This window comes from Cavia porcellus, unplaced genomic scaffold (genome assembly GCF_034190915.1).
Source record: "Cavia porcellus strain 051 isolate PalLab524CR breed Dunkin Hartley unplaced genomic scaffold, mCavPor4.1 scaffold_31, whole genome shotgun sequence".
Classification (NCBI taxonomy): domain Eukaryota; kingdom Metazoa; phylum Chordata; class Mammalia; order Rodentia; family Caviidae; genus Cavia; species Cavia porcellus.
The window spans coordinates 32,997,493-33,017,769 of record NW_026947514.1 but is presented as its reverse complement, the minus strand read 5'-3'; the positions used below and the strand labels follow the sequence as shown (position 1 = coordinate 33,017,769).

The 20,277-nt window shown below is 47.6% G+C and overlaps 1 long non-coding RNA gene across 1 annotated transcript; it reads right to left on the bottom strand.

Moving 5' to 3' along the window:
- Positions 1-935: 935 nt before the first annotated feature.
- On the bottom strand, positions 936-12,794 carry LOC134474219 (uncharacterized). Its single transcript, XR_010044913.1, has 2 exons — positions 11,695-12,794; positions 936-1,364 (listed from the first exon to the last, which is right to left on the bottom strand). It is a non-coding gene; the product is annotated as an uncharacterized LOC134474219 (long non-coding RNA).
- Positions 12,795-20,277: the final 7,483 nt, after the last annotated feature.

Here is a 20,277-nt window from a genome sequence, read left to right as displayed (position 1 = left end):
CTTCCCATTCTCATTTTCCCCTAAATTCCTGAGCACATTTTTGCATACTCATAACAGCTATGAACGCGCCTTTCTTCTCATTTGGTCAACTCTTGTCACTTTTCGGAATGCTCCTGTAACTGATGTTCCTCTTGGATCACCACTACCTGATGAGTCCAGTAGTTTGCTTTTATCGGGTACAAACAATATTTTGAAGTATTTGTGCTTTTTGCTTTTGTTTTGTCTGTGAGTTACTTTATCTTCCCTTAAAGATCACTGAATTTTAAGCCAAGCCTGGTGGGAGGATGAGACAGGGGGACTGGAAATTGAAGGCCAGCCTGGGGCTACATGGGGGAGTTCAAGGCCTGCCTGGACTCATTCATGAGACCCGAGGTCAAAATAAAAAAAAAAATATTGAGTTTTTATCTGATAGGCCATTAGTTTACTTATGGGTATTATCCCTTTAAGGATTGGTTTACACTTTGTCAGGAAGAGTCTAAGTTTCTTTCTTTCTTTCTTTCTTTCTTTCTTTCTTTCTTTCTTTCTTTCTTCTCTCTCTCTCTCTCTCTCTCTCTCTCTCTCTCTCTCTCTCTCTCTCTTTCTTCTTTCTTCTTTTTAAATACCCCAAAGGTAGTTCAGTCCTTGGGTACTTGGACATGATCTCTACTAAAGGCCCTGGATGATCAAGCTGGTTGGTAGATATTCATTTCACAGTCTCCTGTGAACCTCCTGGATTGTTCAGTTCATACCTGCTAGTTGCTCTTTCCCCAGTCTGAGGAAGCTTCATTCTGTGTGTGTCTTAGGATTAAGCAAGCATTCAGTGGGCCTTCATGGAGCCTTTTCTACGCAGCCTTGTTTTTTCTAGAACACTGTCCCACAGCTCCCATCTAAACTCTTTCAGACGTTTATTTCTGTCTTTCAAATCAGCATGACCTCCGTGCTCTGCTTGACATTCCTTTCCTGTTGGGAAGTCCAAACTCTGCCTCCAATCAGAAACTGGGGCGATCAGAGGACTCACCTCATTTGTTTCCTTTATCTGAGAGATTACAGTCCTGCCTAGCCTGTTGTGCAATATCTGAAGCCATCAGTACATTACGTTGTTCCCTTTTCCAGTTGTTTACAATGAGAGGATAAATCTGGATCCTGTTGCTTTGTCACGGCCAACAGCAGGACTCTTCAGAATCAGTTTTGATAAAGAAGTGGCGGCCAAGAGAAGGCCCATAAACTAAGCACTGATGACCACAGCAGAGGCCCTCACAGTCTGGGGAAGTAGCAAACATATCACTTGCAAGCCACACAGCGACAGGTATTTCAACGGAGAAAAAAGCAGAAAGGCTGGAAATTATTAAAAGCAAATCCCAAGCCAGCAGAAGAGCTCCGTAGCACTGAAAATAAAGAAATAAATACATCTCATCAGTGCTTCTAGGTGGGTATCTTCCATCTGCTTTTCCAGCCTCACTCACCACCCAGTACCCTGTCCTGTGCCCCAGAGGACTGAGCTGTGGATGTTGCATTAATGAGGCATCTCCGACCTCTGGTTTCTAGTTGTGCTCAGACAAGGCGCAATAGGCACAGGAAATTGGAAAGCAGAAGGATTGTTTATTCCCCCCAGTTCTTTTCCTGCTGAATCATGACCCTGCAGACTCAGGAATGACAATGTCTCCTTTATTTTACAAAAGCTAGAGTCTTCCTCTATGAGCTCCCCCAAACTCTGCTTTATTAAGTTCTCCTTTGCCTTTTTCCTATCAGAATGCTGATACTATACGGTTACTGAAGGTGTCCTTCAATGTGAACTGCCTATGGCCCATTAAATGTAAGGCGTTAGGCAGATCACAGCACTGACCCCAGCCTCAGTTTCCCTTTGAAATGCCCCTAACTAACACAAGTTCTTAGAAATGAGAAGCTCAAACTCAGGAGGCTGCACTACAGCAATAGATTGGGAGAAAGAAGCACCCTGTTTGGTCTCTTACCATTTTTTAGTCTTTTACTACTATCCTGGAATTTGTAGCTTGGCTGCTCTGCTTCATAGGATATTCTAAATCCTTCTTCCAGAGTTCAGCAACAGAAAACAACTGGTGAGGGCTTAGAGAGCAGGAGGCAAAAAGAAATCCATCACATGCAGGCTACCATCCCTCGGGGATCATCATCAAGGTCAAACTCACACAAGCAGCAAAGGTTTCAGCCTTGGTCAGTAAGGCTCAGCACACAAGGAACTCTTTTCCCATCTGATATGTGCTTCCTGAAGAAGACTTATTTTTAAACCTTCATTCATTCATTCATTTTTGAGATGAGGTCTTGCTGTTTTCCAGACCAGTCTCAGACTCCTGGGTTTAAATGATCTTTCTGCCTCAGTTTCCCAAGAAACTGAGGCTTCAAACAGTGTCATTATGCCTGGCTATTATTTTTTAATCAGAAACACAGATCAACAATACTAGTAAAGTAAGAACTTTAATAAAGAGCAAAGTGTTTGAAAGTTAGTCTTATTAAAGTCTAGGCTTGAGGTAAGAAAGCAAGATGGTCAGAGCTAAGAAGTACCGTTGCCTCCCCAGGCTGAAGCAGATTTAGAAGCGGAAGCCAGAGAGACAGTGGAAGAAATCCACAAATGGAAGAGCCAGAGGGTTCACCACAGTCTACCCTGAAAGACTCATGAAGACCATAGGCAGACATGAACCACTCAGGCATGCATGCCCAGACCCCTGAGAAAGGGAGGATGAGATGGTCTCCCACCCCTATGTGAAAATCCATTAAACTGCTCAGCTTCCTGGGAAGGGTGTTTCTGCATGGTGTACCTTGGTTTCTTCGAGTTCAAAGCAGCCCTGTGGAGGCTTATGACAAAGCAAGCCATTCACCCTCCAGGGGTGATGGTTTTTCCTGGAGGCTCACTTGACCCGTGCCCCACATATAATACTCCTTCCCCTCGCCCACCTCAGGCCTCTGTGCCAAGCCTCCAAGGCGGCTTTCCTGGGTCCTCCCTGCCCTCTCTCTTGACTTCATAACTCCTGAGATTTTGAATGAAGCTGATGCTTTTCTGGCAGTCAGACCTCCTTTCCTTTCTCTTGCATCAGCTTGAACATCGTATTTCCTCCTTTTTAGAAGAAAGGCCAGTATTCCCATTATTGTTGACATTAAGGCAAACTAGACTTATCTGAGAACACAGTCACATGGTGTGTGCACTGAATCCACCTTCAGGGACTTCCCCAGTGAGTCAGTAGGTCCCTGAGATGGAGGGACTTAAGAAAGACACCCCTTCTCCAGCCTCTGCTCGACCCCCTTCTGACCTATCTCACCATGGGGAGCCCTTGTGACCTGACTCACTGTGTCCCTCTGGTTTCTGATGAAGCCTTCTCATGAAAGAAGAGGCTTGCTCACCTCTGAGCTGGCTGCTTATGTTTTTGGTTCAAGACTTACAGGGTGTAGCCCTTTGACCCCTGACCTTTGACCCTGACTCCTATGAACTATTGCCTCAGAGTCTTTCCTGGGAAAAAGCCTGTACTTAACATTTTTTACTGAAGGGCGAGAAGAGACAATCCCCCCAATGATTTGTGATTGTGAGAGTAATCAATACCCCAAATCCCTAAGTAGGAGTGACTGAAAGATTTAAGGCTCTTTAATGCTTTCTACTCTCAAAGGAATCTACAGCTTATTTTCCCTACCCTTCTAATCACGTTTCAGGTCCTCGCCTGTCTGTCCACAGCTTGAATACATTTAGATGGGAGTCAGAAAAAGCAGACACAAGGCCTTGCAGGTGAACAGGAGTGATTCTGCTGGGTTGGGTTTGGTTTTGTTCATTGGCAGTATTGGGGATTGGGCCCAGGGAGCTACATCCCCACTCTTTTTTGTCTTGTTATTGTTATTGTTTTTGTTCTTGTTTTATACAGAGTCTCATTAAACTGCCCCAACTGGGTTTGAACTTCAGTCCTTCTGCCTCAGCCTTCTGGAGCGCTGGGATGACAGGCACGGGCCGCCATAGCCAACTCTGGGTTTTCTTAAAGGAAGAAATGGAAATGAAGAGGTGGCAGATATGGGAGATTGGAAACTTTTTCTCAAAATGTATACTGTGTAAACACTCTATGCTTCGCCCAGATTCTGTGTTTATTTAGGATTACTTTGGGAGATTGGAGAGGAGGGAGGATCAAGGTCCTCTTAGCCACCCTAAAATGGTTAGACCCCCTCATAAGATGCTCTTATAGTTCACTATTTTTCACCTTTCCCATTTTACTACTCAATCCTCATTTTTTTTTGTCTCAATTCATTTATTCCTCCATCCACTCATCCACCTGCTCATCCATTCAAGATGGTAGTTCTGTCTCAGTGGGAACCCAAAGCCCCTTGCCAGCAAGAACTGCTTTCACGCAGGCCTCTGGTCACCCCACTTTGGCTTCATGTCCTAAAATGATGCATGAGGCTGCTGATGGTGTCACTGTCCTTCTCCACAGTCACCTGTCTTCTCTTGCCATTCCCTCATTCCTTTCTTTTAGGTGCCTATTCTTTTTTCTCCCCTTTCCTGGATTATAGGCTTATGCAAGTGGCTACCGTGTATAGTTTCTAGCCATTCAGAATTAAAAAGGGCAGCTGAATCCAATCCCAGAAGAACCAACAGCTCTCCACTCATGGAGCCCACATCACCTCCTGGGGCAGAGCTAAGATGATCTTTTTCCACACTGGCTACCAGGGCCTGGGTTAAGGCCTCACTGGGACCCTAATGGCATCAAACCCACAACCCTCATCTGGTTATATAGTTCATCCTACAAGAGAAATAAATAAGGTCCCCAAACAGAAAAAAACAAACTTTCCTTCTGTTGCTATTAGAAACCGAAAAACAGAGCCAGAAGTTATTGGCCCAGTGAGAACAAAACCATGCTGTCAGCAACCAGGGCCCAAGTTACTGGTGACATAGGTTCTGTGCACTGCGACAGTGAGTGTAACTGGACCCAGAGCTCTGAAATGGAAGAGGTAAGCCTAGAAAGTACCACACTACTCCCTGTTCCCACATCACCTCCATCTCTGGCAGACCTGCTCACAGTCACATGGGCTGCAGTGAAGGATGGTCAACGGCAGGCCTACAGAGAGCTCCTTCTTACATCTGTCTGTCCTTCTTGAATTAGATCAGGCCAGGAGCCTTGTCACCTGGAGTGGCTGGCCACCTGTTACCTGGTTACCTGGTTACACCTGTACTCTAGTTACCTTCAACCCGGCCAGCCTAGGATCTCTGGATTTAGTCTAAAGAAATTTGGCAATCATCTCATCCCAGCCTTCTCCAGAGCAGAGGACTCTGCATGGAACCTGACCCTCCACAGGAGACAGATTTCCTAAACACAAGGACATCCCTAGAAGGACAGCCATTCTATTTCTAGTCCACTTGGGAGCAAACTCATTCTAGCTACACATCATTTGTGGTCACAGTGTGCCAGGGAAATGGGGGTTGGTTCCCTGCTTAACACAGACATGGTACAGTCTCTCTGGGTCTCTGGAACCAGACACAGTAGGTCCAATAAAGTGAATGAGGTTTCCCGAAAGGTAGTACACACAGGAGCCCCGAGTCTGTGAGTGAGTGCTGGGGGAGGGCTTTTGGAGGAATTGATATTTCAACTGAAGCAAGAGGGCTTTTTTTCTCATTTGCTTCTGTACCCAGAGCCCAGCACAGGGCTGACACATGTTATGTATTCAGTTAAGTTTGTTAAATGAATGAATGAATGGATGAAGGAAGAAATGAACAAATATCTCTACACTTCCTGAAAGCCCTTGTCCATAGGATTTGGTGGGTCCCGCAATGTATTTACAAAATATGTAACTAAAATTGACACTTAGGTCTAAGTATGTTGTAGACCAGCTGTGCGCTTTTCTTCGGTTTTAGAGGTGGTTTGCTGGGTCACAGGTGGGGAAGATGACCCTGCAGGGAGTCTTCTAGACTGTACCACAAAGAGCTCTGTAAATGGAACCATCAAAGTAGATGTCAAGCCCAGAAAGGAGACTGGATTTAGATCTGAAAGCAGAGATGGGTGAAAACTCTCTATGCCCAGATGTCCTAACCACAGGCCAAAGCTCCAGAAGGAATGAGAGGAAAGCAGTACCATGAACCTCCCCTCTTTCTCAGGAGAGAGTGACAGGTTCTTGGAAATTCGAGTAAGGCATCCAAATGAACAAATCCAGGCTTCTGAGCAGGATTATGGACAGACTGACCAGCTGTTCCACCTCTAGGAGCCTAAACTTCAGGAAGTGAGCCTTCTTTCCCAGGAAAAGTGAGCCCTGCTGTACATTATCACCAAACTCTCCCAGACCTCAATGCATTGCCATCCTAAGGTGTCACACTTGGGTCTCTATAATGTACAGGGACAAAGATCCCCTTCCTCTTCTCTCTTTAACAGGCACTTTTCCAACATGAGTAACACTGGGTGGAGGCATACCATGTACAGTTGTGCAGCCTATTCCCTGCACAAAGGCAACTCAACTGGTAAGCAAATGGGTAAGCAAACAGCCTGCACTGTAGCCACGCTGTGCCCAGGTGGGGTTGTATTGATGGAGAAGCAGTGCCCTTTCAAGGTTTGTCCATAGGCACCACATGGGATAGTAGTGACCCTGGGTGGAGAGCCCAAAGAATTACATCTGGGGAGGCAAAAAACACAATCACTCCCCTGCTCCTACCTAAATATTCTAACCAGGTGTGCTGCACTGATCAGATATTCAAGTAAGGTAGACTTCTTAGAAGGTAATAGAATATGATGGATAAACCAGTCAGACCAGTAGGGCTTAATACCTTATTTTTCTGTCTTGAGTTTGGATGACAGTGAAAATCCATCTCCTGAGATGTGCCGAGGAAGGATCCAATGTCTTCTTTCTGTTAAACTACTTTAAGGAAAGCGAAGATTTACTTTGACCCTTTCGTGTTGGAAACGCCAGGGGTTTGGAATCCCGCCCAGACTCATCGTCCAAATGTCACTTACTTGAGCCTGTTGGTCAGGAAGTGGGCCCCTGAAAGATGAGGTAAAGTGGACATTTTCTTGAGAAAATGACCCTCCCCGGAGAGGCCCTACATCTCGGCACAGAACACGTCCTGTGCCTGAATGAGTCACTCTCAGTGCTGTCTGCGCGGCGCTGTGACATGGATATGATTCTGCCTCGTGCTGATGGCTTGCAGCAGAGCGCTGACACTGGGGACGCTGAGCAAAGGCAGTGCAGACCTCAGTGCGGGGCAGCTGTCCCTTCAGGAAATGCATGCCCAGCATGTCCCTGGGCATCCCTGCTTCTGCCCTCCTTAAGATCAAGAAGGAGCTCTGGCCCTGAGGAAGTCACAGGGAGGGTGGGAGCTGGGCATGTACATCCCAGGTCTCTGGACACGGCTGGGGACTAGGCAGGCCAGAGTTTGGAATGGGGGTCAAGATGAAATAGAAATGCTTCCTGGGGCTCTGGGGACCTCTAGCCTCATCCGCTGCCCTCCTAACCCCTAGTCTGCCTTCTGCTCCAGCGGGAAGCAAACTAATCACAAGTTCAGGACAAGGAGCTGAGGCACAAGGCTGTGTGAACTCCTAGCCTGAAGGAACAGCCCTGGGTGGGGACATAGCACACTGGCTCAGAGGATCAGCCTGGGTCTGGTGGTGCCTGCCGGTCTCCTCAGGAAATAAGCCTTTTAGAACTGCTTCAGAAAATGGCAAGATTGGTGGGTTAAGTGTGTCCAGTGAGGGGAAGGAGGAAATGGCAATGTCTTTTACCAGAATACATTTTTGAAATTTAAATACTCACTATATTTTTGATCACACCATATACACCCTAAGTACTATTGTTACTGATAAGAATACAGAGGGCAAGAGAGTTTAAGTAACCTGTCTAAGGTCACAAAGTCAATCAGTGGTGGAGCTAGGACTCAAACCCAGATTGTGTGGCCCTGATGCCCCATACCTCACACTATTTCTAGATCTCTATTGATGTCAGCAGACAGTGTCAGAAGTAATGTGGAGGGAAGACCATAGCTCCCCCACCCCACTGTCACCCCATCTGCCCTATAGTGAGGTGTGTATCAGATTCCAAGTGTTTTACCTAAGAGCAGGGACTGGGCCTCCTTCTCAACTGTGTCCTACAGCATGAAGCCAGGTTGGGCTCACAGAAGAATGTTGATTGAAGGATTGAGGAATTCCTCCTGCACCTCCATCCTGGCCTGCCACCACCCCCGCCAACACTCTGAGTGTGCATTGAGCACACAGGGTTCCTGAGAGGCACCAAGGTCTATCTGAGTGGCCCTGGCTCTGCTTCTCAGTCAAGGATGGCCTAAGCACACATTTCCATCCACAGGCAGTGGCAGGATAACAGGAAGACATGAGTGTGCCTTTGTGAGTTGAGCTCCTGGCTGGTCCAAGGAGCTCTAAGGGTGGTTCCTGGGGCTAACACCTGGGTGGGGTCTTGTCCTTCCCCAGGTTTTGGCTCCCTGGGATTGCCTCTGGGAGCAAATCTGAACAGGTCCTTTGGACCTGGTCATCTTCCCTGAGTGGCCATAGTATGAGTGAGGTTCAGACTCTTTCACAGTGTGGCTAGCAACTGGATGGGCCCAAGCAGCAGCCATCCAACTGCTAAGAACAAGTATGCAACACTGCAGACAAGAAGCCAAGTCACTTACCCACCTTGAGGTGCTCTTCTGGGCTGTTACTCCCCACAGTGGTCCATTAGAAAAGTTTGACAAATCTGTGGGAGCTGAAGAGTAAAGAAATAGATGGCAGGCCCTCCCCTGCAGGCATCCGCCTTTGGGTGGAGCAGACTAATGTACTTAACAATGGGGCTGGGGATTTAGCTCAGCGGCATAAGCGCCTGCCTTGTAAGCAGGCAGTCAGTTCGATCCCTGGTACCGATAAAAAGGAAAAAGACAAAAAAAAAAAAAAACAATAGGTGACCACACAAGGTTTGCATGGGGCCATGTGACACGCAGGGATCCTAAATGAGGATAGATGGGGTTGGGGAGGTGGAGCAGAAAGGCTGAGAAAGAGTTGAGTTCTCCAAAGTGGCTAAGACCTCCAAGATACTCTCTTTTCACGCACCACCCAGCATTTCATCCTTGCACAGTTACATTTTGGTGCATGACAGACTGCCCTGAAACTCAGCGACTTAGCCCAGTTATGAAAAAAAGTCTTAATAACTTTCTCATTGCTGAAACAAAATAGCCAACACTCAAAGTTAAAGAAAGAATGGTTTATTTAGCTTACAGTTTGTAGAGGTTTCAGCCCATAGTTTTCTGGCTCCATCGCAGGGTGGCATGGCAGAGGGGACTTGCAGAGGAGAATGGTAGGCAGGAGGCAACTAACAATAATATCAGCTTCTTTCTGCCCCTTTTATATTCTACCTAGGTTACCTGTCTTAGGGTAGGTGCCAACCCAATCAGTAAACTAAATTAGTAATCACACACTCTAATCCTGTGCCTTTAATCCTAGCATTTCACCATGAATCAATCCCAACATCACACACTCTAGATCCATCCAACTCTGAAAAGCCCTGGCTATGACCATGACCACATGAAGGCTTTGGGGGGACATCTAAACACAAGCTGTAACAATGACTGTAACATCATTCACATCTTCAACAAAGCCCAACTAGCCAATTCTCTCTCAGGAGCTCTTGTTATTCTAGTCAAATGGTAGGCTAGGGCTAGAGTCATTCAAGATTCCATAACTTGACCACCCAAGACAGAGTGGCAGTGGTACAGAGGCTGGCTGGGAGCTCAGCAAACGGTCTTGACTGCAGTACTGCAGTTCTGGCCTCTCTCTGTGTTTGGATTTCTCCTAGGGCAGTAGCTGGTTCTAGAGTGAGGGTCCCAAGAGCAAAGCCTCTAAGAGACCCAGGCAGAACAAATCCTTGGAACCAAGGCTTAAAAGTCCCAGGATGTCATCCTCTCTGTATTCTCTTGGTAAAAAAAAGTAACTATGCAACTCCCCTCCCTGGTAAGTGGTGGTGGTATGGCAAACTGCCACTCTTCCAGGGGGAGAACCACCAGCAGCTCCTGAAATCCACGCCATGTTGGAACTTAGGACACTGGGAAACCAAACAACCAGCCTGCCTCCCTGCTAAGCAATTGTGAATCTACTGATGCACGGCCTAGAGTCAAACATCCCACTTCCCCTACCCCCTTTCTCCTGCCCCCCCATTAGCAAATGGGTACCCCCCTTTTCCTGTCCCCCTGTTAGGAAATGGGAACCAGACATCTGAGCATCTCCTTGGAGGTTGACCATAGCAAATAAGGGGGACTTCCTTCTACCATCTCTTTAAAGGCAAATATTTTTATTACTGTTTTGCTCTATTCTGATTAATGGTACTGCTCTATTCAATATTCTGTTTTGATAATTTCTATAATGTTCTGTATTTCATCTCATTTTGATATACGTGATTGGAAGAATAAGTATTATAAAGATAACGAAATATACTCTGATACCTATTACTGTTATCCCGGTAACCTGCTGTGAAGTTCTGTACCAATTTCACTGTACAATCTTAGTTGGCTTTAAAAAAAAAAAAGTAACTATGGCTAGCATTAGATAGAATTAATCCAATTGTATGTGGATGTACATGCATAAGATCAAAGAAGGAAATATAAATAATAGATATATTTTGTTGTTATTGTAGATTCAAGAAGTGAGAAGTAGCATTCATAACTGAGGAGGTAGGAGACAGAGGGCTGAACTGTGAACAGTGTCCACCACAACTTATATAAGATGACTTTACAGAGCTACAAAGAAGACAGAAAAAAAGAGGGAGAGGAAAGGATGGGGAAGGAGGGGGCAGGAACTGAGCTGAGCTGTGGTATGGACTAGGAAAGCCAAGAAGAAAACTTTTTCCCTGAGCCTCGAAGAATTCTCCAGAGTCCTAACCCGCAGCGTTCCTCACCTCACACCCCAACATACATTCTTAGACTATGTCTTAAGCCCAGAATTCTAGGTCCAGAATGTGGAAGAGAGTAGAAAAAAACCGCTTACATCATCTTAACTAGCCAGCCCACATTTAAGAATAAGTTGGTGACGTTGACTATTACTGCAAAATTGTTTATCTGCCTTTGCTATAGCACTGGCATTTAAGGGACAGGATCTGGTATGACTGACATCCCAGCAGCAGTTGCCCTGGAGACCTGAAGGTCAAGGATGGTAAAGGAGCTTCTTGCCAAGATATCCCACATAAAATCCCTTTGCCAGGCCTCAGGGGTAAAGCACATGCTTAACATGCCCAACGCCCTAGGTTTAAGCTCCAGCACCAGAAAAAAAAAATCTCTTCATTTGCCAGTGACCACCACCTGGTAATGGAGTTACAAAGGAAAAAGAGCCATAAATTCCTCAGATGTGTGTACACAGGAAGACAGGGTGGACTAACCAGAATACTAGCCTGCAAGTCAGGAGATGCCTCTTTGATCCCTTCCACCCCCTTGACTTGCTTGAACGAGCTGAGCATCTAACCAGGCTGAATCTGCACCCTGGAGCCTGGTTCAGAAGACTCTGGAATTATCCGGTTGTTTGAAACCACCTTCCCCAGCCATCTGGCTAATTCAAGCACAAGCACTCACTTCTAAACCTGCAGTTGGCTCCCCCAACCTCTGCCTGTCACTTCCTCATTTCATTGCGGGGAAGGGGAGCAAATCTTCCTAAGCATAAGGCAGAAAGAAGACTCTACACATCACATCCCCAAGTTCCGGTCTACTTAAGAGACCTCTTCAATCTCCTTCCCCCAAAACAACAAAATGTATTTATTACTTACACTGTATTCTCTCTTGCTCTCGTGAATGTGCATCCATAAAAAACTGAATTAATTCTATTTCTTGGTTCACGACACGATCCCTACACCACAAACACTTCACTTGTATCTAAGTCATTCGGTTATTTTTAAAAATAAATAAATGCCATCCAGCTCACAACCCAAAACAAAAACCAAGACTTTGACAATAAACCAACATATCTTCCAAATCCCAACTGGCAATAAGCAGGAAAAGGAAGGGCCGGTCACCCAGCATAAACAAGACAGAAGAGGCTCATTCCTTCAAATAGATTTCACTTCTTGCATCCAAAGAAGGCGTCTTTTCCAAAAGACTTGGTTTTTACACGGCCCAGGCGTCCTATTATTCCCAGTCATTTGAAACCTGGATTCCCAATTGGTATATCATTTTATTTTAATGATCTATGCTTCCTGCAGAAACATGGAAAATGACTAGTTCTTTTTTCAATTAAACACGTCGTGGCCAGTAGACTAAACCAGCTTCTCTTTCAGCGCGCAGCGGGGAGCAGGCGGGGAAGGGTTAACGCTTCGCCTCGCGCTCTGGCTGGAAAATGTTTGGGAACCCGCGCGGGAGCGCGCTCCGCGCCGAGCCGAGTGCGCAGGGCTGGGGGGTGGGCAGCGCCTCTCCGCTCCCGGCCGCCCGGCAGCACAAAGACCCACTTTGTTCTCTCGGCTCTGTTTTAAATATCTGACGAATATTGCCCCGATCCTTGCGCCAAATCCCCCGGCCTGGCTGCAGGCCCGGTACAAGGGCGCATTGTGGGGCTGAGCGAGCAGCGCGGGGGGCTGGGGACCGCCGGCCGGAGGGGGCGCTCGCGTTGCACTGAGTGGACTCAGCCTTTGGGGTCGCCTGACGGTGGGAGGTGTCAGTCCTGAGGATGGAGGTGGTTTGCAAATGCCAGGAGAACTGGGAAGTAGAGGCCCTGGCACTGCACAGAGCCGTTTCCCAGGCAGGCCTGAATGCTGAGCTGAGGTCTGAGCCCCAGCCCTGGCCTCCAGTGGGCACTGGCCGTGGCGGGGGCCGTGAACTCACGAACCAGACGCTTGGCTTCTTATCAGACCATCGCTGCACATATTGAGAAAGTGCCGTGCACTCAGACACTTTGAAAAGCATGGCATTCCAGCGCAAACCAAGCCGAACGGGGCGGAGCGCCACAGTCCAGCCTGCTCCCAAGTTCAGGGCCTGAGACGCGTGCGCAAGAAAGGCGTCACCCACTGCCGGCAGCCACAGCTGCGAGGCCGAGTGGCTGCCCACTACGTTTTAGGAATGGACCCTCGGGAAAAATCACACCTTCCATGGTATGGACCCTCCCTCCAGAAAGAGAGCTAGCAGATGATTGAGGTGTAGTTCGAACAAAAGTAGGCTTTCAACTGGCAGGGGAGCCGCTGCGCCCCGCCTCTCCCTGGCTGTGTCTTGCTGGCAGCCTCAGTGGACCGCAGGTAGTTTGCCTTCCCAGCCCAGGTGTTTGGTTTCCTGCGGCTGCAGAGGAGTTCTTGCATTGTCTCCCGGGAGGCTTGCAAATAGGAATCACAAATCCCACTGCTCTTCCCCAGTTCTCTTCTTTAAAGGTAGAGAACAGACTGCCTTTCAGATTCGGTCCTGGAAACTCTAAGCAAAACAAAATGTAGGCCTTAGCAACTCTGAAAAATGTGCTTGATCTTAAATTTAATTAAAAGGAGGTTTTTCATATCCTGTCTTGTGAACAGACCCTGCCTACTCCTCAGCATCCTGAAGGGAACTTACAGCCCTTCAACCCCTAGAGGTGAGAGGAGAGGAATCATCAGGCTGGGAGGATTTGATTCAGAAGCAAATGGCTTTGTAGTTTTCTAGTGCCTGTTCTAGGCCTGAATGGGAGCCCCAAATTCTTCCCTCTGTTATAAATCTCCAAATCAATCATATTTTTGAATATAGAGTATATTGTTGAATAAAGAATATAACTATCTTCTAAGATAATTTAAATCATACACTTTTTCACATTTCAAATATTGTAATGTTCTGCCAATACAAATACCTTGAGTATTAGAGCTGATAGGTCAGAGATCAATGCTCTCATTTTGCAAATGAGGGAACTAGTCCAGAGTCACTTAGAAAGCCCAGTCCAGGCTACTCTGGAGGCGTAGACTCTTAGACCCATGATCCACCTATCTGTCAGGTTCCATCTCTGCCAACATGCCAGTTAATCACTGAGTAGAATACTTCCTCATATGACTTTGCCCACATATTCTTTAATGAAAGGCTCTTGGCATTCGGGTGGCCTTGAGGAAGGGGTCTCTGCTCAGTTCTGTCCCCTAGAACTGCTGAGTGTGACGACCACACTCCCTACAGGCTTAGAGACGTGAGTCACGTGCTGCTGCCAGGGTTGCTAAGAGGCACAGAGCTCCTGGGAATCTGTTTCTAGGCACTCTTGGGCCTCCTGAGGAATTTCTTCAAGCTAGTAAGTGTCCTTTCAGCACTCTGTTGGCTGTAAGCCCCCTATCTCTGGAGATGATAACAGCCTCCCTCCTTTCCCCCTGCAGCAGATCAACCTGGATAAAGACACACTGTCCAGGGCAGTGCTGCCTAGAACTTGACCACCCCACCCCCCTTTGATGTATGCACAGACTCCTCAGCTGTGAATTCTGCAGAAACCCCCACCCTTCGTGCACCTCCGGATGCAGGGATGCTGGGAAGTTCTGATAATGCCTGTGATGCCACACACAGCTAGGAAAGCAGGCCTACCCCCAGCCCCAGCTAGCTTCAGGGAGTGTCCTCATTCTAGATGTCTGTAACCAGTACCTCTGCCATTGGTGCGCTCTTCTAGTCCATACTTTTTGCCTTGATCTATGTATGACAACACCCCCCTCTCAATCTGGGCCAAGCCCTGGTTTCAAGCTTCCCCACTTTGGTGGATAAACCAGCATATCAAGCTGTCAGAAGACACCTCGGCCTGCTGGACAATGGTTCCATGTCAGCACTGTCACCTTGTGACTGTTGAGTAGTGTTTATGCAAGTATTTGAATACTTTCTTACATTTTGACCTTATTATTTAATAAGAATGAGTGGAAATGGAAAAATGAAGTGCCGATGCTACTGATAAGAAGGGTAAGTCTCTTAAACCTAGTAGAATGGAGACAAAGATGGAAATCATTAGGCGTGCCGAAAGTGGGGAATATTTAGCCTCAATCAAGGGTCACTGGATTTAAGCCAGACAATTGCGTGTTCAATTGTGAAAGAAAGAATACACTTAGAAAGCGTATGTGAAATTCAGGACATTTACGGTCAAAGATTTTGTCTGAAAGATAGGGATAATTAGGTATTTACCATATTCCCTCAGTTTCAAAACTCCACTCATTTAGTAAGTTTGTCTGGGCCTCGTTGGGGAGATACTATGACATTGAAAGTCAAGAAAATTCTGTGGTAATACTGTTGGGCTTCCTGAGAAGAGAACTCTTCCTTCTAACATGCAAATGTACTGCTCGTCTTTTGTGGGTTAGGCTGCTTGGTGGTCAGGAGTACAAGTACAAAGGGAGGAGACCCCTGAGCCAGTCTGTGGGGTGCTCACCACAGCACCAAGGCCTGGGACGAGGCCTTTTGTGAATGTGCTGCACAGCCCCCTGTGCCCAACTTACAGAAAATCATAGTCAAAAGCCAAGCATGATGGCACATACCAGAACTTCTGGCAATCTAGGAGGCTGAGGCAGAAAGGCTTTAGCTTCCAGTGCAGGCTGGGAGCCTGGGCAACTTATACCCTGTTTCAAACTTAAAAACAATAATTTTTTAAAAGGCAGAATGGAGTTTAGCTCAGTATGAAGACCCTGAGTTCAGTCCCCAATACCAAAAGGGGACTGGGGCAAAGAATAAGGCTGGGGATGTAGCTCAGTAGTAGACAGCTTGCCTAGCATGCTCGAAGCCCTGGGATTGGGCCCCAATACCCAAACAAGGATATTGGGCACTGGCTTCTTGTTTAGCTGTTGGGGTGGGGGTGCTTTCCTTCCCAGCCACCAACAGTAGTCCCTGGTTTTCTTAAGGCAGGAGGGAGTGTAGGGGTCTCAGGAAGAGAGACCCCTTAGGCACACACCGGTGATCTTTACCTTTGGACCTGTTCTTCCAGGTTACACTTAGCACAGCCATTTGGCACTTCTTAGAACAAAAATCCCCGTTTTACTCTCTGGTAGCCAAACCATTTGTTTCTGAATCCGTTTCTTGGCCTCTCTGTGGGTGCCTTCTTGTCTACTCTAGTATCTTTAGTCCCAGCTGCTACACTGCCCTTCACATCCCCTGGATGGCTCTTTAATAATACTTTCAGTAAATCTGCTGACTTTTCTTCAGTCGTGAGCTTCTTGCTGAATTCCTCTCGCACTTCTCAGCAAACCAACCCAGACGTGCTCTGTGCGCCAGAGCGCTCATTTGCAGGGAAGGGCGGACGGCCAAGTGAGTGCAACCTGGGCCCGTGAAATGATGTCTGAACAGTCGGTGCAGAAACACTTTGGCCTTTTCCGGGGTTGCCATCCAGGCAGGACGCTCCTCTGGCTGCCATGGCTCTTGGGGATGGAATGAGGAGCTCTGTTTTAGTGCTCAGCCTAACTGGTCATTGCCTCATGGCTCTACCCGGCTGGCCAGCCAGCCGTGAACAAGAACGTGTCAGAGCTCTGCTGGATCCATCTAGTCACCAACTTTTCTTGACTTAGTGCACCATACCCCTGCCACCCTGGGCTTTGACTGTGAGACAAAACTGCCCAAAGCAGCCTGAGAGGAACCAGCTCAGAGGAGCCCACCATTGGCCCACTGCCCACTCCAGCCTGCACAGCGGGCCTATGTGAGGACGCCTATGCCATGGTGTCCAGGCACAATGCTCTCAGCACATTAGCCCCACTTACCCTCCAGGCCCTGTGGACCCTTCAAGCTCCCTGGGGCTGTGCCCAGAGTCCACTTGATAGAAAGCTGATTCTTTTCCTGGGGGGCAAACAGCTCTGATTGGGACACATCTGTCCAGGGGTGGTTTGGCAGTGTTACAGTGCCAAGGCTCAGATGGATCTTTCTTGTGTGATTTCCCAAAATCCTGGCAGGAAAACATGCCTTCCCACTGACCAGCCCTTGGTTCCCCCACCAACATCTGCATTCCCCCAGTGATGTAGAAGAGGAGCCAATAGCCGGCCTCCCTCCAGCGAGGACAAGGCTGTAATTCAGTGGGGCTCCAGTGACATCCTGACTGTGAGAGTGCAGCTGGGGCAGTCTATGAACAGTGCTCGAGTCCCAGGGGGAAGGCAGCCCTGTTCTCTAGCCCACAAGCGCTCATTGTTCACTTTCTTGTTTTTCTCCAAATGTTTAGATGTGCTTAGAGCACAGAAAAGCCCGAAACCAAGGCCATCAGCCAGGGTGAGCCGAGGCAGGGAAGGCTGGGCTGGAACTTAGTGGGGACCCCACCCCTCCCCAGGTGTTCCAACCTCTCCTAAGATGTAACAGCGCTGGGGTTAGGAGGGAGAGCTCGACCTCTTCCTGGCCAGCACTGTGTGGACAGCAGTGGGTTTGGGTTGTTCCAGCAAGGGAGGTGTGAGAACCCAGCTCTGGCTGCCTGGTTGGCAGCCATCTGCAACTGCCCACGCTACACTGGGGCTGTCTGCAATGTGGGCCAGAGCCCGCTCTCTGCTGACTGCTGGTCCCTAACCACAGCTGTTGAAGGCTGATGGGAAGAATTGAATGATGGGCAAGAACTGGGGTCCCAAGGGGTTTTGACTCCTGGCATCTTCTCTCACTAGCTCTGCAACCTTGGGCAAGTTACTGAGCCTCTCTGAGCCTGAGTGTTCTCCTTGGTAAAATTACACCTACCACTTAGAGCTAGTGCAGATCCCACAAGATCATCAAGCACGGCCATAAATCGAGTCCTCAGTGCCTGTGGGTTGTTCTTTATGTGATTATGACTCGTGGTTAATATTAGACCATCCCAAAGCTACCCCCTGCTCAGAGTGTCCCCTTTGCACCTAAACCAAATGCCTTCCCCCATCTTTAGTTGTGGGTTGGAACACTTGTGTAGAGAGTGCTGGCCGGGAAGAAAGGATGGAGGGGCTGTGAGATAGGGGAGGAGGGGCTGGGGATAGGGGAGGAGAGAACATGCGCCAGAGCCCAACTTCTCCACCCCCACCCCAGTTCCAGTCCCTTTCTCCAGGACTCATATTTACCTGCCCTCCGTTGCTCCTGGGATTTTCAACTCATCGGTGGCTCCTGGTCCCCAAAAGCACACAGGAACACCCCACCACCACCGAGTCTGGACAGGAAAGCATCTCTCCACTGTACACACACCTTGGTGGCCACCACTGTCAGTTCACCTTTGATGAAAGGAGGTCTGAGAGATGTGGGGGCAGGGAGGTGGGGGGAGTCTCTGGAAATTACTACGTCACAGTGGGTGGAGAGCCACAGTCAGGTCTGGGATGCTGAGTGCAATTTAGAGTTTAGGGGCTTAAGGGCTTTAGTGTGGAGGAAGATGGACAGAGGGGGAGGGGAGAGCCCAGTAAAGGCCAGAGAGGTGAGCTAGGCTCTGAGTTCTAATCCTCTGTGCCTGCCAGGTGGGGCTTTGGGGTTTCTTCATCCTCAAGAAACAGAACTATAATGATCCCCCTTCCAACTCATTAATCCTTCCAGGAATAAGACCCCGGGAGCCTCTGGGTGACAGGGCCATATGGTTTCCTTATCTCTCTTATCTCCCAGCACTCACCTTCCATTTGGAATGTTTATCCCAAGATAAGGATCAGATTCCACTTAGGGTGATTGAATGAGGGCCTCCCGCAATTTCAGATGAATGGGCGATCTGATCCAATCATAGTTGAGCCAGACAAGGCTCTGCTAATGGATAGGACTCCTCCCACTCTCCCAGCCCCCTTCCAGGCACCCCCACCTCCTCCTTTCTACCAGGTAGCTCGTTCTACCTCCTTTACAGGAGGGGGTTCTGCAGAACATCTCCATGGAATAGAAAGAATAAAATGCACACATACCGTATCCGCGTGCCACCTTGCCCTGTGTGATCTACCCCAAACCTGTCCGTATTTTATGTATTACATAAAAATGTAATACAAATACAAACTACACATACCATTTGGAGTTTTCTTCGTTTTTTGTTTTGTTTTGTTGTTTGATTTTTGGGGGATTTTGAGACAGGGTCTCTCTGTATAGTTCTGGTTGTCCTGGAACTCACTATGTAACCCAGGCAGGCCTTGAACCCATGTCAATCCTCCTGCCTCAGCTTCCTGAGTGCTGGGTTTACAGGTGTGCACTACTGCACCTGGCAAAATTTTCTAATAGCCATACTAAAAAGGTAAATATAAACAAGTGAGTTTTTTTTTTTTTTAATGTTTTTGGGAGTTTCACTGCGCAGTTCAGGCTGGCCTTGAACTCAACTTTATAGCCCAGGTTGGCCTCAAACTCACAGCGATCTTCCTGCTTCAGCCTCACAAGTGCTGAGATTATAGTCATGTGCCACCACGCCTGGCAAAATTAATTTTAAGAATACACTCTATTTATAACTCATTATTACTTATGTCACATTTATTTACTTAATATAGTAATACATTTTCTTTAACCCCAAAATATCATTTCAACATGTAACCAATATAAAAATGATTTGGGAGCTACTTCACACTTGTTTTTTTATACTTAATCTTCAATATCTGGAGTGTACAATATACCATAAATCAGTTCAGATTGGCCACATTTCAAGTACCCATTAGCTCCTGTGGCCAGTGGCTGTGGCAAGGGGATGATGGGCAGGTCTGGGGTAGGTCAACTGGGAAGGGTGGCACGCGGACACAGTATGTGTGCAGTGTCATCCCGCAAGCTGGCAGCCAGAGACAGCCCCTGTGAACAGAAGTGTAATTCACACCTTGCGCCCAGTCCAAACTGAGACCTGGGCTTCATCTTGCTACTCCTTGTTCATCCTCCTCCCAGGGAGCAAAAACACATACAAATCTGTTTAAAAAGTGATAGCAATTTTGAATTGCTCCTAACTTAATGTTTGTTACCTCTCCTGCTAATAAAATTATTCACTGAAGTCTCCATCACCGGACGCTTTTTCCTTTGATAAAAAGCAAAGACTGTGCCCGTGGTCACCGAGCCTCTGGGCCATAGGTTCTGCTTCCCTTCAGAGGAAGAGGATATTGTGTGGCTACACAGAGCCAGCTGGTGGTCACCCTGCCAGAGGACTCTCCCTGGTTCCAGGTAACACTGTATCTAAGGGACCACTCAGGTTTTGGACAGGGAAATGGAAAGGATGTTGAGTTAGTTTGAGGATCTGTGTGTGTACCATGCATGTGGTTTTTATGGTACTACTGATTTCTTTTTCTTTCTTTCTTATTTTCTTTCTTTCCTGTACTGAGTGTTGAACCCAGGGCTTCTCCACTGAGCTACAGTCCCATGCTTTCTAGTAATTTTTTTTTTTTTTAAATTTTGAGAAAGGTCTCACAAAGTCACTAAGTTACTCAGGCTGGGTTGGAACTTGCAACCCTCCTGCCTCAGCCTCCCAGAATGCCAGAATCACAGGCCTGCACTGCTCTTAAAGACTCTTTAGAGAGTCAGCAATGTAACCCACCTCCTGTTGAAGC